Below are 23,770 nucleotides of genomic sequence, written 5' to 3'. Positions count from 1 at the left end.
ACGTGATGATGATATTGAATTGCCTCCTACTTATCTAGGCTTTAATGCTATGGTTCACCATCAGTTTGTCGAGAGGAATGAACCACCTCTCCAGTACCGACTAATCTTTGACAGGCGTCATGCTGTCAATATTGTTCTCCCTGCTCCTGCTCTCTTTGACTTTCAGGCAAAGGGGAGATATTACATAACCAAAGAGGAGGCGAAGGAGTATAAGAGGAGGGCTGAGATAGCTCGCCTCCAAGCTACAGCACACGATGCAATAGCTGCTGCATCTCAGTACGACCCCGGCTACAAATATGGATATCCGCCAGGCCATCTGTGGCAATAAACCAACTTAGGCCAAAAGCCTAAGCTTGGGGGAGTACGTATATCTCACCGACATTACATTCATGTTCACACATTCATTGCTAGATGTCGGTGCTCATACTCTTTCACTGTAATATCCATGCTAGTTTATTTTCTTTTCCTGCTTTCTTTTTGTGTGTTTAATAAATCTTAAGAAAAACCAAAAAAAAAATTAGTTGTAGCTTTTAGCTAGTTTACTTTCTTGCTGTAGTAGTAATAACTAAAAATAAAACCCAAAAAGATTCCCGTTCTTCTTTTGCTTGTTGGGAGCTTTCCGATGTAAATAGTTTTTATTTCTTTTCTTTTCTTTGGGGGTCGATAGGAGTGTCGGTGTCAAAACCGGGGGATCTCGGGTAGAGGGTCCCGATCTGTGCATCTTAGGCTGATGGTAACAGGAAGCAATGGATACAATGTTTACCCAGGTTTGGGCCCTCTAGATGAAGGTAAAACCCTACTTCCTGCTTGATTAATATTGACGATATGAGTAGTACAAGAGTAGATCTACCACGAGATCGTAGAGGCTAAACCCTAGAAGCTAGCCTATGATGATTATGATTGTAATTATGATCGGCCTTCTAAGGACCAACCTCTCTGGTTTATATAGACACCAGAGAGGGCTAGGGTTTACACGGAGTCGGTTACAAGGAAGGAAGTACAATATCCGGATCGCCAAGCTTGTCTTCCACGCAAAGGAGAGTCCCACCCGGACACGAGACGGAGTCTTGAGTCTTGTATCTTCACGCTCCAATAGTCCGGGTGTCGGTGTCAAAACCGGCGGATCTCGGGTAGGGGGTCCCAAACTTTGCGTCTAGGCGGATGGTAATAGGAGACAAGGGACACGATATTTTTACCCAGGTTCGGGCCCTCTCGATGGAGGTAAAACCCTACTCCTGCTTGATTGATATTGATGATATGGGTAGTACAAGAGTGGATCTACCACGAGATCAAGGAGGCTAAACCCTAGGAGCTAGCCTATGGTATGATTGTTGTTCATCCTATGGACTAAAACCCTCTGGTTTATATAGACACCGGAGAGGGCTAGGGTTACACAGAGTCGGTTACAATGGTAGGAGATCTACATATCCGTATTGCCAAGCTTGCCTTCCACGCCAAGGAAAGTCCCATCCGGACACGGGACGAAGTCTTCAATCTTGTATCTTCATAGTCTTGGAGTCCGGCCAATGATGATAGTTCGGCTATCCGGACACCCCCTAGTCCAGGACTCCCTCAGTAGCCCCCGAACCAGGCTTCAATGACGATGAGTCCGGCGCATATATTGTCTTCGGCTTTGCAAGGCGGGTTCTCCTCCAAATTCCATGTGCTTGCCGAATAGTGTCCGGCTTCCTTATAAATGTTGCACTCCTTGGCTTCCACGTCTAATAATGGTCCTGTTCCACGTGTCGTATGAATGCGAAAAGCCAGGGTATTTTTACGTTTTACCCCCTAGCTGCGCGAATAAGCTGCCCATAAGAGGTGCAAGGATCTAGTTCGAATCACACCATCCTCCTTCCGCGAGTATTCATCGAAGCGCCTCTGACAAAAATCCACTCCATCATGGACAGTCGACGCGGCTCCTCCTCTCGCGCTCCCAGCCCTCAGCCAGGAGATTGGAGGAGATGTTCAGTCCCGCACAGCGAGCTAGTGACGCTCCAAGCAGAGGGATACCTTCCCCCAGCCTTCATGGTTCCGGTTCGAGCCGGACTGGCCACCTACAAGGGTGGAAAACAGGCGGAGAGCGTCCCCAATCCCTCTAAAGGAGAGCGGGTATGCTTCGTCCCTTATCTAATAAGGGGGCTCGGATTTCCCATACATCCGTTTCTCCGTGGGCTCCTGGAGTTCTATGGGCTCCAGCTTCACCACCTTACACCTGCCTCCATCTTGCACATCGCGAGCTTTGTAGCCCTTTGCGAGCCATTTTGCGTTGTGGAAGAGATTGTTCTGCCTCGTACCCCGTTCTCACGAGGGGTCGATATATCAAGTGGGCAGAGCCGAAATATGGCGCATCGCCGGGACCGGATACCTATCCGGAACCCCGAAGAAGGCATCCGAAGACTGGCCTTCGGAATGGTTTTATATGGAAGACGCCCCACTGCCGGACCCAGTTCGGATCGGCCTCCCGGAGTTCAGCAACGCTCCTCTGAAGAAACACCTAAGTTGGCGCCCGCGGAGCCCTCAACGGGAGAATGATAGGGGCATCCAATATCTGATGGGCCGAATAAGGTTACTGGCTCATTCCGGATTGACCATGATTGGAGTCATGGCCACGTGCATTATGCGAGGGGTGCAGCCGCTCCAATATAGGGGCCACCCCATGTGGGATTTCAACGGGGAGGATGACGCCACCCGTCATGGCCGCAAGGGGCCGGGATCGGTTGCCAATCTGGTGAAGATCCTATCCGGCTTGTACAAGGGGGAGAAAGAGGACTTCCTCCACGCGAGTCCATTGAATGGATTCTCCATGAATAACCCTCGGAGCTGGGTAAGCGGACGTTTATCTACCCGATCCATATTTCCAAAGTTAAGTGTCTCACTTTGTGATTTCGACGCAGGAACTGCGCCAGGACATGGAGGGCATACACAGCCTGACTCCACAACTCGAGGATCCGGGACGATCCCTCGATCTAGCCTCCGAAGAGGATCCGGACATAGAGGTGGAGCTGATCGATGGGGTGTTCCACCAACTTAGCATGGACAATGCTTTGGTCGCCATTACGGTCGACTACCCCGGTTTATCTCCGGCTTCCCAGGTAACTGTGACCGGAGTCATGACATCGTTACTTCATCCATGCTTATTTCTTACCACCGTATACCAATGGTGCCTCGCAGGAGGTGCCTTTAAGGCAGGAAGCCGAACCCGCGGAGGCTGACCAACAAGGGTCAGTTCGGCCCAGTAGGCGGAAGAGGAGTGCGGCGCGAATCGAAACATCGCTGCAACGGTATGGCGCACCACCGTATTTAGGGGAAAGATTCCTGGGAGGTATATTAATGCTCATGATTTTTCCAGGAGAAAGAGCGCTCGCCAGACTGTGCCTGGAGAGGTTGCCAATCAAGCCTCCGCCAGCCAGGCTCCAACGCCTGGTCCGGAGGGGGAGACGAACACAAGGCGTGAGCTAGATGCTCCTCCAACGGAGGATGCCGATAGGCTGTCCGCCACCAGGTCCGAGGTGGAGAGTGCCATGAATCACAGGCGCCGCCAGACATTTCTGCATGACGCGTGTTTCTCTCTGGAGGCGTTCAATGCCTTTAATGCGGGAGACACGCACCTCCATGCTGCTCGAGATGGTTTAACCAGAGCCACGAAGCAGTATGTGAAAGACATATGGGTGAGGAATTTTAATAGTTATATATGCCAGTAGCCCCCGAGACTTAAAATAGTTAGAATAACTGATTTAAGGATCATTTGTTATGCAGGATCTTACAGAGAAGAATACCCACCTGTCCCAGGAGCTTCAAGAGTGCAAGGCCCAACTTGAGGCCGCACTAGCCGCCGCAGGGGGAGCCACAGAGACCCCCTCTGGTAATACATACTTGGAAAAGATAAGTAGTTTATGAAGTGCGGCGTGTGTATAAGTCTGACAATAATATTGCAGATGGTGCCGGACTAGATCTGGACAAGCAACATCTACTGCGCCAGCTGAAGGCCGGCAAGAAGGTGCTTATGAGGGTGCAGCAGGAGAGGAACAAACTCCAAGATGCCAACACCCAGCTGGGCGAAGAACTGAAAGATGTTCGGGTCCAGCTGTCTGACTCCGTAAAGGAGAACCGGCGGCTTCGTCGCGACATTTACAGTAAGTGCTTGAGCAAACTCTTTTGAAAAGAAGAGTTCGGCGAGGAAGTCGATTGACAGAAATGTGTCTGTAGGTGTGCTCACCGGTTGTCCGGCGGAGGAAATGCCTGGTTCCACGGGTGACCTTCTTCCCGAGCTGCTGCAACTGCACAAACGTGTTCGGCAGGCGATGAGCGGCGTCGTCCAGGCCTTATGGCCGTCCGTCTCCCTACCGAGGGTCTTGGAGGGCTTGCTGAGAAGCTTCAGGGAGCACGGCAGCGCTTCCGTCTGTGGAAGATATCGACCTGCCGTCAAGGCGTCAGGGAGGCCTGGGCCATGGAGAAGACGCGGTACACGAAGGCTGATCCAAACCACATGGCCGAGTTCGGACCTGTGGGGCCCGATGGGAAGGAGATCCCTGTGAGCTTAATGTACGGCCAAGTAGAGTTGGCCGTGAAATATTCCCAATGGGACTGTAAACTAGACAGCCTGTTAGATGGGATTGAAGAGGAGTACAATCAGTCAATTTGACGATGTAATTTAAAATGACATGTAAAATGCCTTCTAGCCGGATTGTAGATCGTTTGTCTTTGCGGACCTTTTCGCTTCAACCTCGGGACCCAACAGTCCGGAGTGTGTCCGAATACCCTCATGGTCATATAAAAAAACCGGGGCATGCATGGAGACCAGGCGTAGGGGTCATTAGTGCTTTATCAGACAAGTGCCCAACTAGTTATGTTATATTACATGGTTAGTAAGAAACATCTTCCAGGGAGAATAGTTCCGTTAGGGGTTCCTTTCCCTGGGAGGCATGCCCTAAAGTGCATGTCCGGACTGCGAAAAGAGCAGAAAAGCATCTGGGGGCAGATAAATAAATAAGTAAGAAATCATCTTTCAAGTCACCGACCGAATATTCCCTTAAGAACGCTAGCTTTCGGCTTCACCCAGTCTGAGGTACACATCCGGCTGACCCGGCAGTAACAATCGCAGAGGTGCTCCATTTACCTCCTAGCCGAAAAATCGGGAACGTAGGGGTAAGCACAGGAGCCAGGCAACCCAGCTTGGCCAAAACTTAAGTCATATCGATGCATATAATGGTGAATAAAAGGTACATGCGGAAGTTTAACACATGTGTTGGGCGTGAAGCCCGTATAAATAAGCTTCTGTTCAAGAAGCCCCCAGGTATCATGAGTGCGAGTAGCACGTCAAGTGTGTGCGAACAATGCGCAGATCAGCCCTCAAAGGCTTTACCAAAAAGGGAGGGAAAAAGGAGAGAAACAAAAGATAGCTAAAGTATAAAATGTGGACGGAGGAAGGAGACGAACTCTGAGTCCGGCGCTAGGCGTAGAATCTTCGGAGATAGGCTGCGTTCCATGGGTTCGGCTCGAGTCGGTTGTCAGATGCGTTACGTAGATGGTATGCTCCGCCGTTCAGGACTTGGTCGATGATGAAGGGACCTTCCCATTTGGGCTTGAGTTTGTCCTTTTTCTTGTCCGGCAGGCGTAGAACTAGTTCGCCAACATTGTAAGTTTTGGCCTGTACTTCTCTGCTTTGATATCTTCGAGCCTGCTGCTGATAGAATGCGGAACAAGCTTTTGCCACGTCGCACTCCTCTTCTAAGGTGTCCAAACTGTCCTGCCGATCCAACTCGGCCTCTCTTTCCTCGTACATGCGCACGCGAGGTGAGTCATGAATTATATCACAGGGCAAAACTGCCTCTGCACCGTATACCATAAAAAATGGTGTGAATCCGGTAGTTCGGTTTGGCGTGGTCCGCAGCCCCCAGAGTACGGAGTCGAGCTCCTCCACCCAGTGCGTGTTAGATTCCGTGAGGGACCGCACTAGCCTGGGTTTGATGCCGCTCATGATTAGACCATTTGCTCGTTCGACTTGACCGTTAGTTTGAGGGTGATAGACTAAAGCATAGTCGAGCTTGATGCCCATATTTTTGCAGCAGAGTTTAACCTCGTCGGCCGTGAAGTTCGTGCCGTTATCAGTGATGATGCTGTGCGGGACGCCATAACGGTGTACTACCCCAGATATAAAGTCTATCACAGGTCCGGATTCGGCCGTTTTAACTGGCTTGGCCTCTATCCATTTTGTGAATTTGTCCATCATGACCAATAGGTATTTTTGCTTGTGGGTTCCCCCTTTAAGGGGTCCAACCATGTCAAGCCCCCATACCACGAACGGCCAGGTGATGGGTATAGTTTTGAGGGCGGTGGGTGGCATGTGTCTTTGATTAGCAAAGAGCTGGCAACCGACGCATTGTTGGACTAAGTCCTGAGCATCTACCCGGGCCGTCGGCCAATAAAATCCTGTACGGAAGGCCTTGCCTACAAGGGCCCGGGCTGCGGCGTGGTGCCCGCCGAGTCCGGCGTGAATTTCAGCCAGAAGATTTCGCCCTTCCTCTTCGGAGATGCACCTTTGAAGGACTCCGGTTGTGCTTTTCTTATAAAGTTCTCCCTCATGGACCTTGTAGGCTTTAGATCGCCGTACTATGCTGCGGGCCTCGTTTTGGTATTCGGGAAGTTCCTGCCTAATTAAGTAGGCTAGGAATGGTTCCGTCCACGGGGCAATGACTGCCATTATTTCGTGGGCTGAAGGTGTTATTTCATTGGCTGAGCCACCTATTGTGTCTGAATAGTCAGCGTTGGGCGGTGCAGTTGGTTCTGGTTTGTTGTTTCCGGACTCCTCTTCCCATAATACGGATGGCTTCAAAAGCCGTTCCAGGAAGATGTTCGGAGGGACGGCGTCGCGCTTTGCGCTGATGCGTGCCAACACGTCGGCCGCCTGGTTATTATCCCGGGCTACATGGTGGAATTCGAGTCCTTCGAACCGAGCTGGCATTTTTAGGACGGCATTACGGTAGGCTGCCATTTTCGGATCCTTGGTGTCAAAGTCTCCATTTACTTTGGATATTGCGAGGTTTGAATCCCCGCGGACCTCGAGGCATTGAACGCCCATGGAGATTGCCATCTGGAGACCATGTAGAAGGGCCTCGTATTCGTCTGCATTGTTGGAGTCCATGTACATTATCTGGAGTACATATTGGACTGTGTCTCCGGTTGGGGAAGTCAAGACGACGCTAGACCCCAAGCCGGCCAACATTTTGGAGCCGTCAAAATGCATGATCCAATTGGAGTATGCGCTGTACTCTTTAGGGAGTTCGGCTTCGGTCCATTCAGCGATGAAGTCGGCCAAAACTTGCGACTTTATAGCTCGCCGTGGTTTGTAGGTTATGTCGAATGGTAAGAGCTCAATGGCCCATTTTGCAATTATGCCCGTCGCGTCGCGGTTGTTTATAATGTCCTTGAGAGGTACTTCGGAGGCCACTGTTATCAAACACTCTTGAAAGTAGTGTCGTAGCTTCCGGGATGCCATGAACACCGCGTACGCTATCTTTTTATAATGTGGATAGCAGGACTTGCATGGAGTTAGGATAGTGGATACGTAGTACACTGTTTTTTGAAGAGGGAATTTGTGTCCTTCTGTTTCTCGTTCGACGACGAGCATCGCGCTTACAACTTGATGTGTTGCCGCGATATATAATAACATTGGTTCGCCGAAGTTGGGCGCGGCCAGGACCGGATTTGTTGCCAATATGGCTTTTATTTCTTCGAGTCCGGCCGTGGTAGCATCCGTCCATTCGAAGTGTTCGGTGCGCCGGACGAGGCGATAAAGGGGCAATGCCTTTTCTCCCAAGCGGGAGATGAAGTGGCTTAGAGCCGCCACGCATCCAGTGAATTTTTGTATTTGTTTGAGGTCTTTTGGAATATCCAACTGTGACAGAGCTCGGATCTTGGCTGGGTTTGCTTCAATTCCTCTACCGGATACAATGAAGCCCAAGAGCTTTCCGATTGGTACGCCGAAAACGCATTTTTCCGGGTTGAGCTTAATGTCATATGCTCGGAGGTTGTCGAATGCGAGCCTCAAATCGTCTACTAGAGTTTCGACGTGTTTGGTCTTGACGACCACATCGACCACGTATGCCTCCACTGTTTTGCCGATCTGGGTTGCCAGACATGTCTGAATCATGTGCTGATATGTTGCGCCGGCGTTTTTGAGCCCGAAGGGCATTGTGTTGAAGCAGAATGGTCCGTATGGAGTAATGAATGCCGTTGCGGCTTGGTCTGTCTCAGCCATCTTGATTTGATGGTATCCGGAGTATGCGTCGAGGAAGCACAATGAATCGTGCCCTGCGGTAGCATCGGTGATTTGATCGATGCGGGGAAGGGGGAAAGGATCCTTTGGACAAGCCTTGTTAAGGTCTTTAAAATCGACACACAGGCGCCAGGATTTGTCCTTTTTTGGTACCATTACCAGGTTCGCTAGCCAGTCCGGATGTTTTATGTCTCTGATGAATCCGGCTTCTTATAGTTTGGCTAGCTCCTCTCCCATTGCCTGTCTTTTGGGTTTGGAAAATTGCCGAAGAGCCTATTTGACTGGCTTGAATCCTTTTAGGATGTTTAGGCTATGTTCTGCCAACCTGCGTGGGATTCCTGGCATATCTGAAGGGTGCCAGGCAAAGATGTCCCAATTTTCCCGAAGGAATTCTCGTAGTGCGGTGTCTACATCAGGGTTTAATTGTGCCTCAATGGAGGCTGTCTTTGTGGGGTCCGTTGGATGGACTTGGAATTTGACTATTTCGTCCGCTGGTTTAAAAGAGGTGGACTTGGATCTCTTATCGAGTATCACATCGTCCCTGTTCACCATGGAGCGCAGTGCAGTGAGTTCTTCTACCGCTAGGGCTTCGAATAGTGCCTCTAGGGCTAGTGCGGCTGTCTTGTTTTCGGCGCGGAGTGCTATGCCTGGATCACTGACAAGAGTGATGATTCCATTGGGCCCGGGCATTTTAAGCTTCATGTACCCGTAATGGGGTATAGCTTGAAAAATTGTGAATGCCTCTCTCCCTAATAAAGCGTGATATCCGCTACTGAATGGGGCCACTTGGAACGTGACCTCCTCGGACCTGTAATTGTCCGGCGAGCCGAACACCACATCTAGTGTAATTTTTCCTGTGCAGCGTGCTTCCCGACTAGGGATTATTCCTCTAAAGGTTGTGCTGCTTCGCTCAATGCGGCTCCAGTCTATTTCCATTTTCCGAAGGGTTTCCTCATAGATGAGGTTTAATCCGTTGCCGCCATCCATGAGTACCTTGGTAAGACGAAAGCCGTCCACTATTGGACTGAGGACCAATGCGGCTGGTGCTCGGGCTGTTCGGAATTTAGGTTCGTCGCTGGCATTGAAGGTGATAGCCGTGTTGCTGCATGGATTTGTTGTTGCTACTTGGTAGACTTCGGCGAGGCTGTGGATTGTTCGTTTCCGCACATTATTTGATGCGAAAGTCTCGAAGACTGTTAATACCGTACTGGTGCTATTGGGCTGGTTCTCCGGTGCTAGAAGCTCTTCGCCACTTGTGGCCACCTGTCGTAGTATCCAACATACTCGAAGGCTATGTGTTGGAGTGGCGCCCTCTGTACTATGGATTTTACAGGGTCCGCTGAGCCATTCCTCCAGTATGGTTCCGTGCCCTTTGGGGGTTTTTTGCTTTTTGGTTTTTGTCCTAGGTACCTGAGCATGATGCATCCTTTTATTTTGGACTAGGGTTGTGTTTGGAGCCGGATTGTCCCAAAACTTAGTTTCGGTTTTCCAGGCACTCTCCATCGCACAGTACTTTCGTACTATGGACGCCAGGTCGGCAAAGCGTGTAATTTCGCGACGACTTATGGCGTTCATGATTCCCTTGTCCTTTATCCTGTCCATGACCAGGAGGAATCTGGCCTAGTAACGATGTACTGTTTCAGCGGGCTCTTGCCGGATTTGAGATAGATCGCTTGTGTTTGGGTGGGCGAGTGGAATTAAATTCGGAACCCCGCCCAATCTGAGGCTCGAGGGCCGAAAAGTTTCCGAATTTGGAAGCTTGGATTGCTGGATGTTGTCCAACGAATCTGGTCTGCTGCCTGACTTTAGGTTCAGTACTTGATTGATGTCCGTCCCTCCGCGGGAATCCAGCATGGAGGGATCAGGAATCCGGACAAAACTGGTCTTTAATATAGAAGAAGAGTCGCCGCGTTGTTCCTCTACCACAGCAACGTGGTGGGTAGCCTGGGGAGAGTTAATCTCACTCAGATTGGTTTTAAGCCCAATCTGATCGTAGTCTATAGCGACTCCCAGGGCGGCGATGCGATCCAAGAGCTCGTTTACGGAGGAGAGCTCCATCGGATCTAGCTGCTTGGCGAATTCCAAGTTGACGTGAAGATCGCTTTTAATGACCCGAGAGGTCATTGTCGGAGCGGCGGCCGAACTGGCGGTCATAAGAAAACCACCTAGCCGGTGGCCAAAGCTCCCTTGGCCACGGTACCGTCTTTAAAGACGGGAAGAGGCATCCTTCCTGATTGCGACGGCACAGAGGAACTCTCAATGAAAGCACCAATGTCGGTGCCAAAACCAGCGGATCTCGGGTAGGGGGTCCCGAACTGTGCGTCTAGGCGGATGGTAACAGGAGACAAGGGACACGATGTTTTTACCCAGGTTCGGGCCCTCTCGATGGAGGTAAAACCCTACTCCTGCTTGATTGATATTGATGATATGGGTAGTACAAGAGTGGATCTACCACGAGATCAAGGAGGCTAAAACCTAGGAGCTAGCCTATGGTATGATTGTTGTTCGTCCTATGGACTAAAACCCTCTGGTTTATATAGACACCGAAGAGGGCTAGGGTTACACAGAGTCGGTTACAATGGTAGGAGATCTACATATCCATATTGCCAAGCTTGCCTTCCACGCCAAGGAAAGTCCCATCCGGACACAGGACGAAGTCTTCAATCTTGTATCTTCATAGTCTTGGAGTCCGGCCAATGATGATAGTTCGGCTATCCGGACACCCCCTAGTCCAGGACTCCCTCACAGGGCGATGTATACAGTCCGGCTGTCCGGATACCCCCTAATCCAGGACTCCCTCAGTAGCCCCTTAACCAGGCTTCAATGACGATGAGTCCGGCGCGCAGTATCGTCTTCGGCATTGCAAGGCGGGTTCCTCCTCCGAATACTCCAAAGTAATTATCGAACACTCAAACCGTGTCTGAATCCGCAAAATGATCTACACATACCACCATAGAGAGAATGATATATTAGCTGACAACTTCTTAGATGACGTGATATGTCATTATGGCCGGGCCATTATTTGAACCGTTTTCCCACAACCAGCCACAGCGCATATCGCGAGGCGGTTTCTTCTGCACGTTTTTCCATAGCAGAGATCGTGTCCCCTTATTGTGGGATTTTTATTAATACGGGCATGGATAATCCAACCGCACCGCTAATCGCGGTGAGCGAGGAGCAAGCGGGTTCCACCAGGCAAGTGGGGAGGCGCAAAAAGCTTTTACCGTCTCTATAAAGAGATAAGGTCTCCTCCTCTCTACCCACGCCTTCTCCTTCCGCTAGCCCATTCCCCTCTGTTCGAGCCCTAACGCCCATGCATTCTTCTTTTCCATCAAAGAGAGGTTTTCCAAAGATGTCCGGATCCAGAGCAGGAGGCAGATGGATGGCCTCTACCGTCCAGGAGAAGGATATCAAGAGGCTCCGGGAGGCCGGGTATCTGGCCAAGAAGATCGTCCACCGTCTCCCTCCGGCGGGACAGGTCGTCCCTACTCCGGAGCCTCACGAGAGAGTCGTGTTCCTTCCCCATTTTGTTCGTGGGCTCAGGTTTCCCCTTCACCCATTTGTTCGTGGAGTCATGTATTACTATGGGATTGATTTTCATGATCTTCCCCCAATTCTTTCCTCAATATCTCGACGTTCATCGTCGTGTGCGAGGCTTTTCTCCGGATTTCGCCTCACTTCGTCCTGTGGCTGAAGATTTTCAAGGTGAAGCCCAAGGTGGTGAGTGGCGAGCATGCCGAGTGCGGCGGCGCCATGGTGAGCAAGATGCCCAAGATTGTCTGGCCGACGGGTGCCTTCAACGACTCTGTCAAGGAGTGGCAGTAGCCATGGTTCTATATCACCGAACCATGCGGCAAAAAGTGGGCTGCAGCTCCTGAGTTCAGATCCGGAACCCCACTACAGCTCATGTCCTGGCCCAAGAAGGGCCCGAACTGGTCCTCGTCCGATGAGTTGTCACTGCTCCAGACACGCATTCAGAGTGTGGTCGACAAGGACATCAAGCTCATCGACATAGTCCAGGTGATGTTAGTTCGCTTGGCTCTCCCTTGCCACCGCCGAGCCTGCAATTTCTGGGAGTACGACCCAACCGAGCACCAAACCCTTCGGGAGCTCTATGATTCCTCCCACAAGGATATCTGGAAGGTGCTCTTTAAGTCTGGCAAATCATGGTCGGGCTCCGCCGAGGACCGTGGGTATCAATTATCCCATTCTGCAAGCCCGGTAAGTTACAGCCACGCTCTATCCATCCATGTTTCAGTTGGCATGTCCTGAGGGAGACATTTTCATTGTGATTTATCATGACCCCAGGGATGGATAAAAAGGGTGTAGCAGATACATTATCCGGCCCCGCTGCCGGAGGAACCGGCCGGACCTCTTTTGATGAAGATGCTGGTCCCCGCACCTTACGAGGTGCCAAAGAAAGAGGCCTCCAAGAAGGTCAAAAAGACCCGGAGTGGCCTCCATCTTCGCGAGGCTTCGGACGCAAAATCCGAAGACTCCAGCGACGCTCCTTCTTCCGATGACGAAGAGGAGGAAGCAGAGGAGGACGAGTCTCACTCTAGAGGTGGGAAGAAAAGGGCGGCTTCCTTGTCCCTGGAGGCCAAATCGCCCAAGAGGGGAAGAGGTGCCAACCCGGAGGCATCCACCACGGCTGCCGATAACAGCCCAGAGTGGGATCCCAGGGCCCAGCCCCTGGAAAAGTCGTAAGTATCCGGAACCCGAACGCGCATATGCATCCAGGGTCATTTGGGTATAGTAGTTTTAACTGTCGCCATATTTCGTACAGCCCGACGAGGTCTCACGCCGGACAATCCTCATCGGAGGATTCGCTGAACTTAGACACTCTGGCGAGCGAGACGCCTCCGGAGGCTCCTTCCCAGAAGTCCAGGCGCGACACCGAGGTGTCATCTCAAAGAGACCCGGACCAGGGTAGGCATGTCGCTGGGGCTGGACACACGGGGGCGGCGGCCCCCTGGCGTGTCGATGATGGGGGCGATCTCGGGTTTGGACCACAGCCGGATAAGGTCCCGATGACCTCTAAGGCTCCAGGATCGGGCAAGCAGCCATCTTCGATGGTGGGAGGCTTGCCTACTCCACCGGCAACCTCTGTCCAAGCAGAGCTGCCAGGCAGTCTATTGACAGCGCTAAAGAGCGCGTCTATCATCGATGAACATCGGACCCTCATGGGTTCGGTGGTTGAAAAGATTCAGTCCGCCGAGAGCGGGCTGAATGAGTCCTGCCTTGGCCTTATAAAGGCTTTTGAGGTATGTTTTCTAAGAAACCTTTGAGGAATCGTCATAATATGAGTAGTAGCCCCTGATACACTATTCGACGAAAGAGAGAGAGAGAGCTGGGCAGGGGATCAAATCCTCTGCTTTGGCGGGAGCCTTTGTTAATGACGTATACCCCTTTGTGTGAAAGCAGGCGTCTGCGGAGAAGATGGCCGCTCATAATGAGGAAGTGTCCGGGCTGAAGCAGAGCCTGGAACGGGCCGAGGAGGAACTTGGCCGTGTGAAGAAGCAATTGGAGGACAAGCAAGGTATGTTGAAACATTGTCTTGAATTTGGCACAAATGAGTAATTGTGCCTATTGAAAAGTATTTGTATTGTATGCCCTAGGAGCGAGTGCCGAATATGAGGCACTAAAGAAGGCTGTGGCTGATGCCAACGAGAAGGCTGCCGCTGAACAGGCGCTTCATGAGAAACACGAGGCCAGGGTTATCGCAGCTAAGCGAGATCTCCAGGAGGCTGTGAAGAAAAGCGAGTGCTTGGAGCAGAGTCTAGTAGGGAAAGAATCTGAACTCGCCCAAGCTCTCCAAGCCGCGGAAGATGCTCGGGAAGAAGCCCGAGGTGCTGTGCGGGACATTCAGGAGGCCCAGAAAGTTGTGGCTGGTAAGGCCTTTTGTATTTATGGCCATTTTTACATGATAGTGAGAAGAACTCTAAGCGACAATCTGAATTCTTTTTTATAGGGGCATTTGCGGATCTGCCTCGCAGCATATCAGATGCCGCCCAATTCTACCGGACCGAGGAGAAGAAGTCTGCGGAGAGGAATTTCTGGTCGCAGTATTTGGCGCTGAACTATCCGGTGCCCTTTATCGATCAGCTGAAGCAGCTGGTCGAACTGCACCAGGCGGCCGTACTAGCCATGAAGGACTTGGTTGTCCGGCTGTGGCCCGCGGAGCCAATTCCAAGCAGTTACTTCGGACTTGTGAAGAGGGTTGTAGGCGCCTGTCCTCGGCTTGATGCTGTTAAGCGATCGGTCTGTATAGAGGGTGCGCGCATGGCGTTTGCCCGTGCAAAAGTGCATTGGGGGAAGCTTGACGCAGAGAAGCTCATGACTGAGGGGCCGCCAGAGGGTAAGGTGCATCGCAAGCCCTAGCTGTACTATGAAGGCGTACTGAAGAGAGCCCGCCTTGTGCGGATAAGTGTACCAAAGACATTATATTTCCCTGAGGGCATTCGTACCGTTCTTTGTAATATGGATAATGGCACTTTTATTATTTATTGCTTGTTTCGTTTGAACATTTGTTCTTCCTGTGCGGCTGTTTAGTGTAAGTGAATCCTGAGAGTTGGCCAGTCGTCGGCTTCTGCCCCCACGAAAGAAATACAGGGGGTATTCGGGGCATACCTGAACACTCTTTATCCCATGGCTGGGTCCTTTTAAGGAGGTGTTCCTCACCACGAACCAGGCAATCGGACTATAGGGCTTTACCACTCTCACTTAGCCATAGGAATTCGAGTATGGTTGGCACAGCCCCTAGTGTTCGGAAGGCTGAACTAGGGGCTCTATTGGTGCCTGATCGGAAGACCGATCCATCACACTCTACATTTATAATGGCGTTATGCGGAATAAATCTTTAAGGATTTTACAACCTCTTGAACAGCTGACCAGCTCTCACTGTATCATGACAGTCAGTTTTCGGCTTTCTCTTCTGAGGTGCTCGTATGGCAGAACTGGGACACAATCGCAGTAGTTCTCCCAGCGCTACCTTAGCCGATGGGGCGGTACCAAAACATGGGAGCCGGGCAAACCCAACCAATGACCCAACACATGATTCGGAGCTGATGCATATAGTGTTATAAGTTCGGGGTGCTGAGCGACCGAAAAGGTTGCCAGACTTTATTGCCATACTGTGAAGCCCCTGGCATAATCGGGTGTAACATGAGGCGTGGCTGCCGTTTTTGGCAAAGAGGCGTCGATGATAAACGACGGCCGGTAAGAGTTTTTTAGATCTGCGCATTGTAGTAGGATGATATGTCTATGCATATGAGTATGATTTATGATTATGAAAAGAGGTGTTTTTGGAGGAACCTATGATGGCCGGACTGGAGGGGGCTGTGAGTGGATCCGAAGTGAATCCGGACTGCCTTCTTTGGGGGGGGGGTCACCTGCATGTTCCTGCCCTTGTGTGTCCGGGCCGACTCCACGTCGCCAATCCTGTTCTACGTCAAAGTTAGTTTATAAAGGCAAATACTTGGAGGCAGCTGAACGTCCTCTTCTGGTTGGTCCAAGGGTTCCTGATCGGACCCTGGTTAGCCTAGACGTTATACCGTGAAGTAGCGCAGACTCCTCAGTTGGTGTCCAGATAGTTGGCTGTCATATCAAAATTTTGATAGGCATGCACGACTCGTTACTCCGGCAGCTGTATGATTTCCGCTCTAAGGGCGGGGTTCGGCCTTGCCCATAGGTGTGATTATATCACACGGTGTTGGCCTAATGGTTTTCCACGTGGAATCTAGTCAACATAGTTCATCCCGTTAGCATATGGTGAATTACCGTATGAGGGGAAGGTGCTGAAGAATTATTCTTTGGCATGGCATTTTTTGGTGATCCGAAGACAACCGTTAAAGTGGTGGGCCAACAAAACTTGGCCTTTGCACCTGGCATCCTTTAGAAGATGTTATTTGTGGTTTCATACCCGCGGGGGCTTCATGTGAGTTGGAGCCCCTAGACTACTAGCTCTCGAGGTACTGCAATTGAATTGCTATGGTTGATGTTGTCCGGACGGTTGATATGATCGGCCATACTTTTATGATCTGGAGGATCTTTTTGCTTTGCCGTTGTTGGTCTCATCCCCTCATTGTTTCCGGCACATGACCGGCCACTTTGTTTTGAGGATTCGGCATTCTCTATTGGTGTGCTTGGCTGTCCTTCTAGGAGTACCATGAATTTCACATGGTTGGTCGAGCATGTTGCTCGAGCCGTATAGGCTTGAGCTGTTCTTTTTCCGCTAACCAGACTGGGAGTTGCTGGATTTGGCACCAAGTTCCCTGACTTGACGTTTATGACAACTGCGCCAAGGCTTGAGGATGCTTCTTCGTGTATCCTTCGTATTGTCTTGGACCGTTGTGGTGTATTGACGTCGGGGTACGCGCCTTGGGTTCTCCTGCTTAGGTTGGGGTAGCGGATTATGCCGTGTGTGCCCTTTGTCGGGGTGGTCGAGTTTGTATTTTTCGGTGGCCAAGACCTTGGTCCATCTGTCCATGAGCAAATCTTGGTCAGCTTTGAGCTGCTGTTGCTTCCTTTGCAGGCTCCTTGCCGTGGCCATGAGCCGTCGCTTGAAGCGAACTTGCTCCACTGGATCCTCAGGCACACCGCATTCGAAATTGCCGAGGTTAATCTCGTCTTCAGAGGGGGGCATGTAGTTGTCCTCCTCCGGATATTCGTCCATCGCCTGTTCGGCCTGCTCGAAAGCAGGTTGGTTGGGGTTGTATTCGTTTTCGGCACCATCCGGATTGTTTTCGTCTCCTGGGCCGGTATTGCTGTGGCGGGGCTTGGAGCGGCGCCGACAACGCCCATGCTTTGTTTTTCTCCCTGAGGGTTATCCTCAGCTGCCTCATTGCCATTGGTTTCCTTTAGAGTGTCCACCATATATATATCGTATGAGGAGGTGGTTGCCCACCGCCCTGTGAGCGGTGGTTCCTGTACTTCTCCTGCATCATCGTCCATACCGTCGATGTCTTCGGAGTCGAAGTCAAGCACGTAGGTTAGATCATCGACCGTGGCAATAAAGTGGGTGGTGGATGGGCAGCGAATTCCTTCGTCGCCTGCTTCCCACTCGAGCCGGACATAGTTCGGCCAAGAGCCTCCTGACAAAGAGAGAGACTTTAATGGGTTCAGCATGTCGCCAAAGGGTGAGTGCTGGAAGATATCCGCAGCGGTAAACTCCATTATCGGAGCCCAACCAGGATCACCGAGCTCGGGAGCGCGCGGACTGGGACCTACAACCGGACACGAGTCCGGGCGTCCGGAGTCACAGGCTTCCTTAAAAGTAAGGCCTGTGTTCGGCTCTACCGCCGATGATTGTGCGTCCTGCGGGGCGGGGTCCATCCACCCGTCCTTGGGCCACGCAGTCTGCCCCGGATTCAGGTCCGGGACTTCTGCAGGGGTAATATCCTGGGCATTGTTCGACAGCAGGTCTAAGCCGTGCTCATCGTGACTGTCCGGTGCTCCTAGCACAGGCCCGACTCCGTCAAAGATCAAGTCTCCGTGGATATGAGCCGTGTAGTTCAGGTTTCCAAACCCGACCTGGTGGCCAGGGGCGCAGCTGTCGACCTGCTCCATATGGCCAAGCGAATTGGCCCGTAGTGCGAAGCCGCCGAACACGAAGATCTGCCCGGGGAGAAAAGTTTCGCCTTGGACCGTGTTGTCGACGATTGAAGGCGCCATCAAGCCTTACAGCGATGACACAGAGGAACTCTCAATGAAAGCACCAATGTCGGTGTCAAAACCGACGGATCTCGGGTAGGGGGTCCCGATCTGTGCGTCTTAGGCTGATGGTAACAAGAAGCAAGGGACACAATGTTTACCCAGGTTCGGGCCCTCTCGATGGAGGTAAAACCCTACTTCCTGCTTGATTAATATTGACGATATGAGTAGTACAAGAGTAGATCTACCACGAGATCATAGAGGCTAAACCCTAGAAGCTAGCCTATGATGATTATGATTGTAATTCTGATCGGCCTTCTAAGGACCAACCTATCCGGTTTATATAGACACCGGAGAGGGATAGGGTTTACACGGAGTCGGTTACAAGGAAGGAAATACAATATCCGGATCGCCAAGCTTGTCTTCCACGCAAAGGAGAGTCCCATCCGGACATGGGATGGAGTCTTGGGTCTTGTATCTTCACGCTCCAATAGTCCGGGCGATGTATACAGTCCGGCTGTCCGGACACCCCCTAATCCAGGACCCCCTCAAGGAGAAGACCATGATTAAATTGTTGAAGTGGCTCTTATATGCATTATTGTTGATTTAACCAAGAGCCCATATTGCCTTGTTTCTCCTGTTTTTTGAATGCTCGCAGATTCCAGCTTAGTCCAATGCATGTGCACTCTTATTATTATTCACATCGTTCAGTTGTGCAAGTGAAAGGGAATTATGACGATATATGATGGACTGACTGAGATGAGAGAAGCTGGTATGAACTCGACCTCTCTTGTTTTTGTAAATATGATTAGTTCATCGTGCTTGATTCAGCCTATTATGAATAAACATGTTTGCAATGACAATTAGAGATCATAGCTGCTCGTGACATGCTTGATTAGCTATGAGTTATAATGGTTTACCTTGCGTGCCAACATGCTATTAAAATGGTTGTGATGTGGTATGATGGGGTGGTATCCTACTTTGAATGATTCAAGTGACTCGACAAGGCACATGTTCACACATGTAGTTCAAACAAATCAACATAGCCTTCACGATATTTATGTTCATGGTGGATTATATCCTACTCATGCTTGTACTCAATGTTTATTAATTTTAATGCATGTTCATGACTGTTGTCGCTCTCTAGTTGGTCGCTTCCCAGTCTTTTGCTAGCCTTCACTTGTACTAAGCGGGAATACTGCTTGTGCATCCAATCCGTTAAACCCCAAAGTTATGCCATATGAGTCCACTATACCTTCCTATATGCGGTATCTACCTGCCATTCCATGTAAATTTGTATGTGCCAAACTCTAAAACTTCAAATGAAATTCTGTTTTGTATGCTCTAATAGCTCATGTATCAACTAGGGCTATCCTTATCTTCCATGCTAGGCGGGTTATGCTCAAGAGGAGTGGACTCCGATCCTCACTCACGAGAAAATGGCTGGTCACCGGGATGCCCAGTCCCATGCTTTATGCAAACCAAATCAAAATAATTGCAAACAAAACTCCCCCTCGGACTGTTTCTAGTTGGAGGCACTCGTTGTTTCGAGCAAGACATGGATTGATGCTTGTTGGTGGAGGGTGAGTATAAACTTTACCATTCTATTTGGGAACCGCCTATAATGTGTGTAGCATGGAAGATATCACCATCTCTTGGTTGTTATGTTGACAATGAAAGTATGCCGCTCAAAATATTATTTATATCTATTTCAAAACCGAGTTCTGGCACCTCTACAAATCCCTGCTTCCCTCTGCGAAGGGCCTATCTATTTACTTTTATGTTGAGTCATCACCCTCTTATTAAAGAGCACTAGCTGGAGAGCACTGCCGTCATTTGCATCCATCACTATTAATTTATATTGGGTATGACTATGACTGGATCTCTTTTACCATGAATTACAATGTCTAGTCAGTCCTTGATCTCTAAAGGTGCTCTGCATTTATGTTTTGCGGTCTCAGAAAGGGCTAGCTAGATGCCATCTTGTTATATCATATTATGATTGTTTTGAGAAAGTGTTGTCATCCGAGATTTATTATTATTGCTCGCTAGTTAATTATGCCATTCACATGAGTAAACATGAGACCTAAGAGTTATTGTGAATGTGGTTAGTCATAATCTTTGCTAAAAACTTGAATGCTGGCTTTACATATTTACAACAACAAGAGCAATCAGAGTTTGTAAAAGTTTTTCTTTATCACTTTCGATTTGTCAACTGAATTGCTTGAGGACAAGCAAAGGTTTAAGCTTGGGGGAGTTGATACGTCTCCGTCATATCTACTTTTCCAAACACTTTTGCCCTTGTTTTGGACTCTAACTTGCATGATTTGAATGGAACTAACCCGGACTGATGCTGTTTTCAGCAGAATTGCCATGGTGTTACTTATGTGTAGAAACAAAAGTTCTCGGAATGACATGAAAATCCACGGAACTTATTTTTGGAAAATATTAAAAATACTGGAAGAAGAATCCACGTCAGGGGGGCCTCCACCTGTCCACGAGGGTGGGGGGCGCGCGTGCCCCCCTGGGTGCACCCCCTGCCTCGTGGGTCCCCTGACGCTCCACCGACCTCAACTCCAACTCCATATATTCGTGTTCGGGGAGAAAAAAATCAGCGAGAAGGATTCATCGCATTTTACGATATAGAGCTGCCGCCAAGCTCTAAAACCTCTCAGAAGGGCTGATCTGGAGTCCGTTCGGGGCTCCGGAGAGGGGAATCCATTGCCATGGTCATCATCAACCATCCTCCATGACCAATTTCATGATGCTCACCGCCGTGCGTGAGTAATTCCATCGTAAGCTTGCTGGACGATGATGGGTCGGATGAGATTTATCATGTAATCGAGTTAGTTTTGTTAGGGTTTGATCCCTAGTATCCATTATGTTCTGAGATTCATGTTGCTATGACTTTGCTATGCTTAATGCTTGTCACTAGTGCCCGAGTGCCATGATTTTATATCTGAACCTATTATGTTTTCATGAATATATGTGAGTTCTTGATCCTATCTTGCAAGTCTATAGTCACCTACTATGTGTTATGATCCGGCAATCCCGAAGTGATAATAATCGGGACCACTCCCGGTGATGACCGTAGTTTGAGGAGTTCATGTATTCACTATTCCGGTACTCTATTAAAAGGAGGCCTTAATATCTCTTAGTTTCCATTAGGACCCCGCTGCCACGGGAGGGTAGGACAAAAGATGTCATGAAAGTTCTTTTCCATAAGGACGTATGACTATATTCGGAATACATGCCTACATTACATTGATGAATTGGAGCTAGTTCTGTGTCACCCTATGTTATGATTGTTACATGATGAACCGCATCCGGTATAATTCTCCATCACCGATCCAATGCCTACGAGCTTTTCATATATTGTTCTCCGCTTATTTACTTTTCCGTTGCTACTATTACAATCACTACAAAACCCAAAAATATTACTTTTGTGTGGGTGTACAAAAGTAGGGGTTCTCCTTTTGACCCCTTTACTTGTGCACGGGCAGTCAGAGCCTCCCGCCACGGCCACACAATAGACACGGCAGGAAGGGGAAGCCGGAGATCAAATGAGGATTGGAAGGCAACCATCCTCACCGTAGAAACCCACGAGTCCCCCGGCAAGGTCCCTTGCCGGGGAAACCAGCGCGCCACGGCAAGACCCTTGCCGGGCTACCCGGCAAGACCCTTGCCGGGCCACCCGACAAGGCCCTCGCCAAGCGCACCAGCAGGGCCAACACCAGGCCTGCGCCAACCAAGTCTCCACCACCATTCGCATGCAGCTGCCAACCCAACCAGCTGGGCAAGCACCTGCGTGGCAACATGCAATCCTTCATGGAGGCTCCACCACCGCGCCACCTCAGCTGCCTGTCTGCCTACATGGCGCCGCATGCATCGCTGGCCAGGGCGCGTGTCGAAGCATGAAGGAGCGGCGACGGACGGGATGGGCCTTGCTTCCGTCCTTGATAAAGCGAAGGGACACCTAAGCCTCGCATTAAATGCGTTTTGTCCTGTAATACTAGCGATAACTTCGCAACGCTATAGCACTTTCCACCTCCTGTGTGCCACTGTGGCAGCCCCTTTCGCCTATAAAAGGAGGCCCATGGCACACAGAGAAGGGATTCGGTTCTTTTGAACCCCTCAGCACCCAGAGCTAGTTCGAGAGCTCAAGAACACTAATACATCCACCAAAGCAAGATCGTAGGGTTTTACGCATCTCTGCAGCCTGAACCTGGGTAAATCCTCCTTGTGTCATCTGTTAGTCCCGCTCTTCTCACGATCCCTGCGCCATGCAACCGTAGAAGGGATTCCAGTGATCCCATAGGTGTCGTTTTCCACCGACATCTTTGGCGCGCCAGGTAGGGGGTGCTATTGTGAGAATCTGGTCCAGTAGTTCGCCTAGTTGTTCTTCATCGCCATGGCCCCTAAGAAGAAGGTGACCACGGCGATTGGTTCGTCTGGAACCGGGTTGGTACCGGCGCGGACCGGCAGCAGGCCAGTCGCGGAGAGGACCCGTGGCGCGGCCCGCGAACATCCACATCACCCTAATGGTCCGGGCCTGGCGAGCAGCATCGTTCATGCGCCGGGCGACGAGCCACCAGTGGCGGGCTCCGGAGACGGAGTCGGACCCCCCGCAGGCGGCACGGGGCCCTCCAGGGGTGCCGCCGCCCCGCCAGGTGGTGGCACGGCGGTCTCCAAGACGCCAACACCGGTGCCCACGGCGCACTCCTCTCAGGTTGTGTGTGACGAGCAGCGTCACCCTGCCGGTGACCCTGCGAGCCGCCCTGGGAAGAGTCCCGTGTGTCCATCACATGAAGGGGAGGGCCAGCATGCGCGCCGAGGTGCTGATGACGGTGGCGAACGGCTGCGGAGCCGTGACGCAGCTCCTTCTAACGTGGTTACGAGTCGAGGCGCATCGCGGTCCACCCAGCTTTCGCCGCCACCCATGCTGGTGGAAGCCGTAGCGCGCGCAGCTGCTCCTCGATTTTCCTCCCGCCGCGGAGAAGCTCGACGAATGGAGGGGCACCGTCTGGAGCCTCGTCGGCATTGCCAACAACGACGGGCTGCGGCCGGTGGAACCCATTGGTCGTCGCTCCGCGGGGCTGCCACGTGCAAGCGGAGGCCACGCCGGAGGCGACGCGGCCACGGTGTACTCCCCACCTCCATCCCGACCGCCCCGGGCGTCGGCCCATCGTGGCGATGCTCGTGATGATATCTCCATCGCATCGTCCGACCCGCGGACCAACCGCGATCAGCGCCAAGTCCTTCAGGAGTGGGCTCATGAGGACGCTCGAACTACGATTGAGCGCCGACATGATGCGTGCCACCAGTCGGACAGGCGGGCAGGGCCCGCTATGGACCACCCAGCGCCGGGAGGCTACGGTGGCTACCTTACGAGGTGGGTTGTCCGGCCTTCACCCGTGAGCTGCGGCAGTTCCAGTGGCCCTCGCACCGTACGTTCAAACCCGACGTTGGCGAGAAGTACAACGGCAAGACTCACCCATCAGAGTTCCTCAGCATCTACACCATCACGATGCAAGCTACTGGGGCCCACGACGATAAGGTGCTTGCCAACTACTTCCCGTTGGCACTCAAGCCTAATGTTATGTCATGGTTGATGCACTTGCCGGTGGATTCCATCTCTTCTTGGGCGGATCTGTGCCATGAGTTTGTTGGTGCCTTTACCGGACATCACCAAGCTCATGGCCAGGCGAGTGATTTGCACATCATCCCCTAGAAGGAAGGAAAAAACCTGCACAAGTACATCCAAAGATTCAGCCGGGTGCAGTACAACATCCCCGATGTTCATCCCGCCGCCGTGATCAGTGCGTTCCATCAGAACATGCGCAA

The sequence above is a fragment of the Triticum aestivum genome, chromosome 4B (assembly GCF_018294505.1).
Source record: "Triticum aestivum cultivar Chinese Spring chromosome 4B, IWGSC CS RefSeq v2.1, whole genome shotgun sequence".
Taxonomy (NCBI): Eukaryota; Viridiplantae; Streptophyta; class Magnoliopsida; order Poales; family Poaceae; genus Triticum; species Triticum aestivum.
The sequence above is the reverse complement of the archived record's forward strand: the minus strand, read 5'-3'. Positions refer to the sequence as shown.